The 8,402-nt window shown below is 36.8% G+C and overlaps 1 non-coding gene across 1 annotated transcript; it reads right to left on the reverse strand.

The window, feature by feature from the left end:
• Positions 1 to 4,139: 4,139 nt before the first annotated feature.
• Positions 4,140 to 4,247, reverse strand: LOC112752163 (small nucleolar RNA R71). Its single transcript, XR_003176611.1, has one exon. It is a non-coding gene; the product is annotated as a small nucleolar RNA R71 (small nucleolar RNA).
• Positions 4,248 to 8,402: the final 4,155 nt, after the last annotated feature.

The following is an 8,402-nucleotide window of genomic DNA, read 5'->3' on the forward strand; positions in this document are numbered from 1 at the left end:
CTAAATTGAATTAACAAGAAATCCTAATCCTAAAACCTAAGAGAGAGGAGAGAACCTATCTCTCTAAAAACTACATATAAACTATGAAAAGTGAATAATTGGAGATCTTCCTTTGAATGGATGCATTCCCCCACTTCATAACCTCTAATCTCTGCCTTCTGGACTTGGATCAGGGCCAAAAAGGGTTTCAGAAATTGCTGGGAGCGTTTTTTGTAATTTCTGGTGCGTGGTGTCTGTCACGCGTCCGCGTGGGTCACACGGTCGCGTCATCTGGAGATTTCCTTATTACGTGTTCACTTCGGTCATGCGTCTGCGTCATCTGTGTTCTGCTCATGGCGTGCGTCCGCGTCAGTCACGCGTTCGCGTCGCTGTCTTTTCGCGCTAGGCATGCGGCCGCGTCGTCCATGCGTTCGCGTCACTGCCAGTTTCTTCAAAAACTCCATTTTGTGCTTTCCTTCCATTTTTGTATGTTTCCTTTCCATCCTTTAAGTCATTCCTGCCTTAGAAGATCTGAAACTACTTAACACACAAATCACGGCATCGAATGGTAATAAAAGGTAATTAAAATAAATAATTTCAAAGCATAGGAAACATGTAATTCACATATATCACATAATAAGGAAGGGAAAGTAAAACCATGCAATTTACATGAATAAGTGGGTGAAGGATTGAATAAATCTCTTGAATTGAGCACAATATATATCATAAAATATGGGTTTATCAAGGGGTGACCCGTGACAATCACGCACTATCTTCGTTACATACTTAGCCAAGATCCGCGTGCCTGACAACCAGAAGCGGTCTACATGATGTTCAACGTAGTCATTGGACGACAGCCGGAGTATAATCTCTTGGGTCTCTAATCCACGATTTGCATCGTCTCTCCTGACAACAGAACATCCGAATCCATGAGATTAGAACCTTCGTTGTATAGGCTAGAACCAATTGGCAGCATTCCTGAGATCCGGAAAGTCTAAACCTTGTCTGTGGTATTCCGAGTAGGATCTAGGAGGGGATGACTGTGAAGAGCTTCAAATTTGCGAATGTTGGGCACAGTGACAGTGTGGAAAAGGATAGAGAGATCCTATTCCGATGCTAGTGAGAACCGACAGATGATTAGCCGTGCGGTAGCTGTACCTGGTATTTTTCATCCGAGACGAGAAATCCGACAGTTGATTAGCCGTGCAGAAACCGTACCTGGTATTTTTCATCCGAGAGGATCATACAGCTTGCCATGGAAGGGAGCACGCATGGTTGGATAAAGACAATAGGAAAGCAGAGGTTCAAAAGCAACAAAGCATCTCCAAACGCTTATCTGAAACTCCCACCAATGAATTACATAAGTACATTTATTTTAATTTACGTTTTATTTATCTTTTAATTATCAAAGCCTCATAACCATTTGAATCTGCCTGACTAAGATTTACAGGATGACCATAGCTTGCTTCAAGCCGACAATCTCCGTAGGATCGACCCTTACTCACGTAAGGTATTACTTGGATGACCCAGTGCACTTGCTGGTTAGTTGTGCGGAGTTGTGAAAAGTGTGATCACAATTTCATGCACCAAGTTTTTGGCGCCGTTGCCGGGAATTGTTCAAGTTTGGACAACTGACGGTTTATCTTGTTGCTTAGATTGGGTAATTTTATTTTATGTTTAAGCTTTTTATTTTTATTTTTGAAAAAAAATTGTGTTTTCGAAAAAAATCATTCAAAAATTTTTAAGAATGAATTCTAGAGCTTTATGGGATATGTTGAAACCTGGCTGGCTGTTAAGCCATGTCTAATCTTTTGGACTGAGGTTTCCACTTTCCACTGTAGAAAGGACATGTCTGTATCTGTTATGCTAAAGCTTGGATGGCCATTTGGCCATGTCTAATTCTTTTGGACCGGAGCTTTAGAATAACATTGCATGAGCCTTTCAATTTTTAAAGCTAATATTGTTATTTACAATGTTTTGCTAAAGCTTGGCTGGCCATTTGGCCATGTCTAATTCTATTGGACCGAAGCTTTAGGCTAACAATGCATGAATCCTGGAATTCTTATTAAAAATTTTGAATTTCCTTATTTTTTTATTTCCAAAAATTTTTCGAAAAAAAATATACAAAAAAAAAAATTAATAAAATCATAAAAAAAAACCAAAAAAATTTTGTGTTTCTTATTTGAGTCTTGTGTCAAATTTTAAGTTTGGTGTCAATTGCATATTTTAATTTTTCTTAAATTTTTGAAAATATATGCATTGTGTTCTTCTTGATCTTCAAGTTGTTCTTGATGCTTTTCCTTGTTTAATCTTTAAGTTTTCTTGTTTTGTGTCTTTTGTTGTTTTTCATATATATTTTCGAATTCATTGTGTTAAAAAGTAAAAAATTTTTAAGTTTGGTGTCTTGCATGTGTTTCTTTTCTTAAAAATTTTCAAAAATATGTTCTTGATGTTCATCATGATCTTCAAAGTATTCTTGGTGTTCATCTTGACATTCAAAATGTTCTTGCATGCATTATGTGTTTTGATCTTAAATTTTTATGTTTTATTTTATTTTGTTGTTTTTCTCTTTCTTCATTAATTAAAAAAATTAAATATAATATATTTTCCTTATTTTACTCATAAATTTTGAAATTTTGAGTTGACTTGGTCAAATATTTTTTAAAATTTAGTTGTTTCTTGTTAGTCAAGTCAAAATTTCAATTTAAAAATTCTATCTTTTCAAATCTTTTTCAAAAATCAAATCTTTTTCATTTTTCTTTTAATATTTTTGAATTCTTTCTTAAAATTTTTCAAAATCTTTTTCAATTTTCTTTTAATGTTTTCGAAAATCTTTAAACAAATTTTCAAAATTTTTTTCTTAATTTTATTTCATAATTTTCGAAATTATTGCTAACATTTAATGTTTTGATTCAAAAATTTCAAGTTTGTTACTTTCTTGTTAAGAAAAGTTCAATCTTTAAATTCTAGAATCATATCTTTTAGTTTCTTGTTAGTCAAGTCATCAACTTTAATTTCAAAAATCAAATCTTTTTAATTTCTCTTTCAAATCATTTTTCCAAATAAATTTCAATCATATCTTTTTTCAAAATTTAATTTCAAAATATTTTTTTCTAACTTCTTATCTTTTCAAAATTTATTTTCAAATCTTTTTCAATTAAACTACTTGCTTCCTTGTGTTAATTTCAAAAAAGTTTACTATTTCTTATCTTTTTCAAAACCATCTAACTACTTTTCTCTCTCTAATTTTTGAAAATAACTAACAACTTTTTCAAAAATCTTTTTTTATTAACTAATTATTTTAAATTTTAATTTTTTCTATTTTCTTTTAATAAATTCGAATACTAACTTATAATTAAAATAAAAACAAAAATATTTTTCTTTTCTTTTAATTAAAATTGGAATACTCTCTCTCTTATCTCTTTCTATTTATTTATTTATTTACTAACACTTCTCTTCTACTTATAATTCGAACCCTCTCCCTCTCTCTGTGTTCGAATTCTTCTTATTCCCTTTCTACCTCATTCTTCTATTCTTCTATTCTTCTACTCACATAAAAGAATCTCTATACTGTGACATAGAGGATTCCTCTTCTTTTCTGTTCTCTTCTTTTTTATATGAGCAGAAACAGGGATAAAGACATTCTTGTTGAAGCTGATCCTGAACCTGAAAGGACTCTGAAGAGGAAGCTAAGAGAAGCTAAAGCACAACACTCTGGAGAGGACCTTACAGAAATTTTCGAAAAAGAAGCAGACATGGCAGCCGAACCCAATAACAATGGTGGAGATGCAAGGAAGATGCTTGGTGACTTTTTTGCACCAACTTCCGACTTCTATGGAAGAAGCATCTCAATTTCTGCAATTGGAGCAAACAAATTTGAGCTTAAGCCTCAATTAGTTTCTCTAATGCAGCAAAATTGCAAGTTTCATGGACTTCCATTGGAAGATCCTCATCAGTTCTTTGCTGAATTCTTGCAAATCTGTAACACTGTTAAGACCAATGGGGTTAATCCCGAGGTCTACAGACTTATGCTTTTCCCCTTTGTTGTAAGAGACAGAGCTAGGACATGGTTGGACTCACAACCTAAAGAAAGCCTGAACTCTTGGGAAAAGTTGGTCAATGCTTTCTTGGCAAAATTCTTTTCACCTCAAAAGTTGACCAAGCTTAGAGTGGAAGTCTAAACCTTCAGACAGAAAGAAGGTGAATTCCTCTATGAAGCTTGGGAAAGATACAAGCAATTGATCAGAAGGTGTCCTTCTGACATGCTTTCAGAATGGAGCATCTTATGTATATTCTATGATGGTCTGTCTGAATTGTCCAAGATGTCATTGGACCACTCTGCTGGTGGATCTCTTCATCTGAAGAAAATGCCTACAGAAGCCCAGGAACTCATTGAAATGGTTGCAATTAACCAGTTCATGTACACTTATGAAAGAAATTCTGTGAATAATGGGATGACTCAGAAGCAAAGAGTTCTTGAGATTGATACTCTGAATGCCATATTGGCTCAGAACAAAATATTGACTCAGCAAGTCAATATGATTTCTCAGAATCTAACTGGAATGCAGGCTGCATCCGGCAGTACTAAAGAAGCCTCCTCTGAAGGAGAAGATTATGATCCTAAGAATCTTGGAATGGAAGAAGTGAATTACATGGGAGAATCCTATGGAAACACTTATAATCTTTCATGGAGGAATCATCCTAATTTCTCATGGAAGGAACAGCAGAAGCCTAATCAAGGCTTCAATAATAATAATGGTGGGAGAAATAAGTTTGGCAATAGCAAGCCTTTTCCATCATCTTCTCAGTAACAGACAGAGAATTCTAAGCAGAGCCTCTCTGACTTAGCAACCATAGTATCTAATCTATCTAAGACCACTTTCAGTTTCATGACTGAAACAAGGTCCTCCATCAGAAATTTGGAGGCACGAGTGGGTCAGCTGAGTAAAAGAGTTATTGAAATCCCTCCTAGTACTCTCCCAATCAATACAGAAGAGAATCCAAAGAGAGAGTGCAAGGCCATCAACATATCCAAAGTGGCCGAACCTGGAGAGAGTAAAAAGGCAGTGATTTCCAGTGAGGAAGACCTTGCTGGACGTCCACTGACCAATAAGGAGTTCCCTATTGAGGAACCAAAGGAATCTGAGACTCATATAGAGACCATAGAGATCCCATGGAACTTAATGCTGCAGTTCATGAGCTCTAATGAAGATTCTTCCTCTGAAGAGGATGAAGATATTGCTGAAGAGTAAGTTGCTTGGTATCTAGGAGCAATCATGAAGCTGAATGCCAAGCTATTTGGTAATGAGACTTGGGAGGATGAACCTCCATTGCTCATCAAGGAACTGAATGCTTTGGTTCAGCAGAAATTACCTCAGAAGAAACTGGATCTTGGAAAGTTCTTAATACCTTGTACCATAGGCACCATGACCTTTAAGAAGGCTCTGTGTGACCTGGGGTCAGGTATAAAACTCATGCCACTCTCTGTAATGGAGAAACTAGGGATCTTTGAGGTACAAACTGCAAGAATCTCACTAGAGATGGCAGACAAATCAAAGAAACAGGCTTATGGACTTGTAGAGGATGTCTTAGTGAAGGTTGAAGGCCTTTACATCCCTGCTGACTTCATAATCCTAGACACTGGGAAGAATGAGGATGAATCCATCATCCTTGGAAGACCCTTCCTAGCCACAACAAAAGCTGTTATTGACGTGGACAGAGGAGAGTTAGTCTTGGAACTGAATGAGGATTACCTTGTGTTTAAGGCTCAAGGATCTTCCTCTGTAACCATGGAGAGGAAGCAAGAAAAGCTTATCTCAATACAGAGTCAAGCAGAGCCCCCACGTTCAAACTCTAAGTTTGGTGTTGGGAGGCCACCATCATGCTCTGAGTCTCTGTGAAGCTCTCTAAAAAGCTCACTGTCAAGCTATTGACATTAAAGAAGCGCTTATTGGGAGTCAACCCAATTTTATTTAATTATATTTAATTGTTTTCAATTGTTATTCTATGTTTTCTTTAGGTTGATGATCATGTGAAGTCATAAAAATAGCTGCAGAATTAAAGCAAAATAAAAAAATAGCATCAAAAATAGCACACCCTGGAGGACAGGCTTACTGGCATTTAAACGCCAGTAAAGATAGCAAAATGGGCGTTTAACGCCAAGTCTGGCAGCATTCTAGGCGTTAAACGCCAGAATTGGCAGACAGACTGGCGTTTAAATGCCAGAAAAGGGTGTCTGGGGTGTCTGATTGTTCAAGTTGGCGTTAAACGCCAGAAAGGTGCATCAGCCTGGCCTTTAACGCCAGGAAAGGTAGCAGAGATGGCGTTAAACGCCAGAAATGGCAAACAGAGGGCGTTTAAATGCCAGAAAGGTGTAGGGACCCAAATTTCTTGACACCTCAGGATCTATGGACCCTTAATAAACCCCGATTTTGTGGTTTATCTTGTGCTTATTTTGGGGAATTTTATCAATATTTCTCACACTTATTCGCAAGAAATGCATGGTTTTGTGTTCACTTCCCAATATTGCTCCATGATGGAAAACATGCTTATTTTGCCTTAAAATTGCCATATTTTAATCATCTTCTATTGCCATTCGATGCCGTGATGTATTTGTTAAGTAATTTCAGGAGTTATAGGGTAGGAATGACTTAGAAGAAAGGGAGAAAGCATGTACAAAAAGGGAGGAACATGAAGAATTGAGATCTTGGAAAAAGCAGCATCGGCGCGCCCGCACACTCCATGCGCACGCGTGGATGAGGTTGGCTAGAAGCGGCACGCAAGGATGACGCATCCGCGCACGCGTGGGAAGCTGTATGTGACCTCATTAAAGGAAATCATGCCTGGCGATTTCTGAGGCTCATGAGGCCCAATTCCAAGCTGTTTCTGCATGGAAAGACCCAAGGATGCTAGGGAGAAAGGGGGGATCAATCATTTTACACTAGGACATAATTTTTAGCTAGTTTTTGGTTCTTGGGTGATTCTAGAGAGAGAAACCCTTGTTCCTCTCTAGATCTAGTTTTAATTTGATCTTCCCTTGTTGATTTATGAATTGGATCTTGTTAATTGCTAGTTTTAATTGCTCAATTTGAATTCCTTGCTACAATTTTGCTTATATCTTGTGATAGTTTATGAATCCTTGTTACTTGTCATTTCATACCCATTTCATGAATGTTGTGATTCTTGACTTGTTGATGTTACATTGATGATTTCTATGTTTAGTCTTGTTGTTTTGATGATTGTATGTTGATAATTGTTAGTGGGTATTTGTAGATTCCAATTTAATTGCTATTTTGAACATGTCTTTTGTTAATGCTTACCATGTGTTCGATGAATTGTTTACTTTGATTATGGAGTAGTCTTCTTTACTCTTGGCCTAGGTCAAGGGAATTGGGTAAACTTGAGTCATTGGGTTTAATATATTTGATGATTTGGGAGCCCTTGGTGGTCAATTTGATACTCATTGACGCCAACCCACTACTAATCTAATTAGTAGGTAGGTTGGGACTTATGGGTTGATGTGATCAAAGCCATTTGACATACTTCAAGTCTAGGAGTAGATATCACGTACTTAAGACTTTGAGGGTAGACTTAATGAGCTTGGTTCCTTATAATTGTCAAGATATGGTTGTTAGACAAGGATGGTGATCCCAATTCCCATGCCTAGCCAAGAGTTGCTTTTATTATTCATATTTGAAAACCAACTTTCTCAATTAATTGCTTTAGTTATAGTTACTTGTTTGGTTTATAATAGAATTAAGTGGAATGTTACTTATTCATTGGAATTGCTCATGTTTTGCTTAGTTAATTGAATTAGTTTGTTGCAATTTAAGATTACTAGCTTGTTAAGATTCCCATTTATTTTCATGCTCATAACTGACAACCCCGGATTTCTAACTAATGTTGAAGCATATGTTTGCCCATTCCTTGTGAGACGACCCAAGGTTTGAATACCTCGGTTATTTCTATTGGGGTTGAACTTGTGACAACCAAATCCCTCTTCTAAATTTGACACCCGAAGATTGTTGTTGGTAGAGCTATACTTGCAACGCAATTTTATTGAAGAAAATCTTTACCAATACACCCTTGGGGACAATCATTCGTCAACCCCACATGATCCCCAACTACCCCAACTCTCTTTCTCTCTTCTTCACACCTTTCCATAATACTCTTCCCCAAATACCCTTGACCAATCACATCAACACCTATTCCCCAAACACCATTCACCTATCAAATCCTACCCTCTTCCCCATAAGCTCTTCACCACTCACATCCATCCACTATTCCCCAAAAACCCATCATCAAACTCCACCTACCTCACCATTCAAATTCAAAATATTTCCCTCCCAAACCCAACCCCATCATACACGACTTTCCTCTCTCTTACCCTATAAATACCCCTCCTTACCACCTTAAAATTCACA

This window comes from Arachis hypogaea, chromosome 15 (genome assembly GCF_003086295.3).
Source record: "Arachis hypogaea cultivar Tifrunner chromosome 15, arahy.Tifrunner.gnm2.J5K5, whole genome shotgun sequence".
Taxonomy (NCBI): Eukaryota; Viridiplantae; Streptophyta; class Magnoliopsida; order Fabales; family Fabaceae; genus Arachis; species Arachis hypogaea.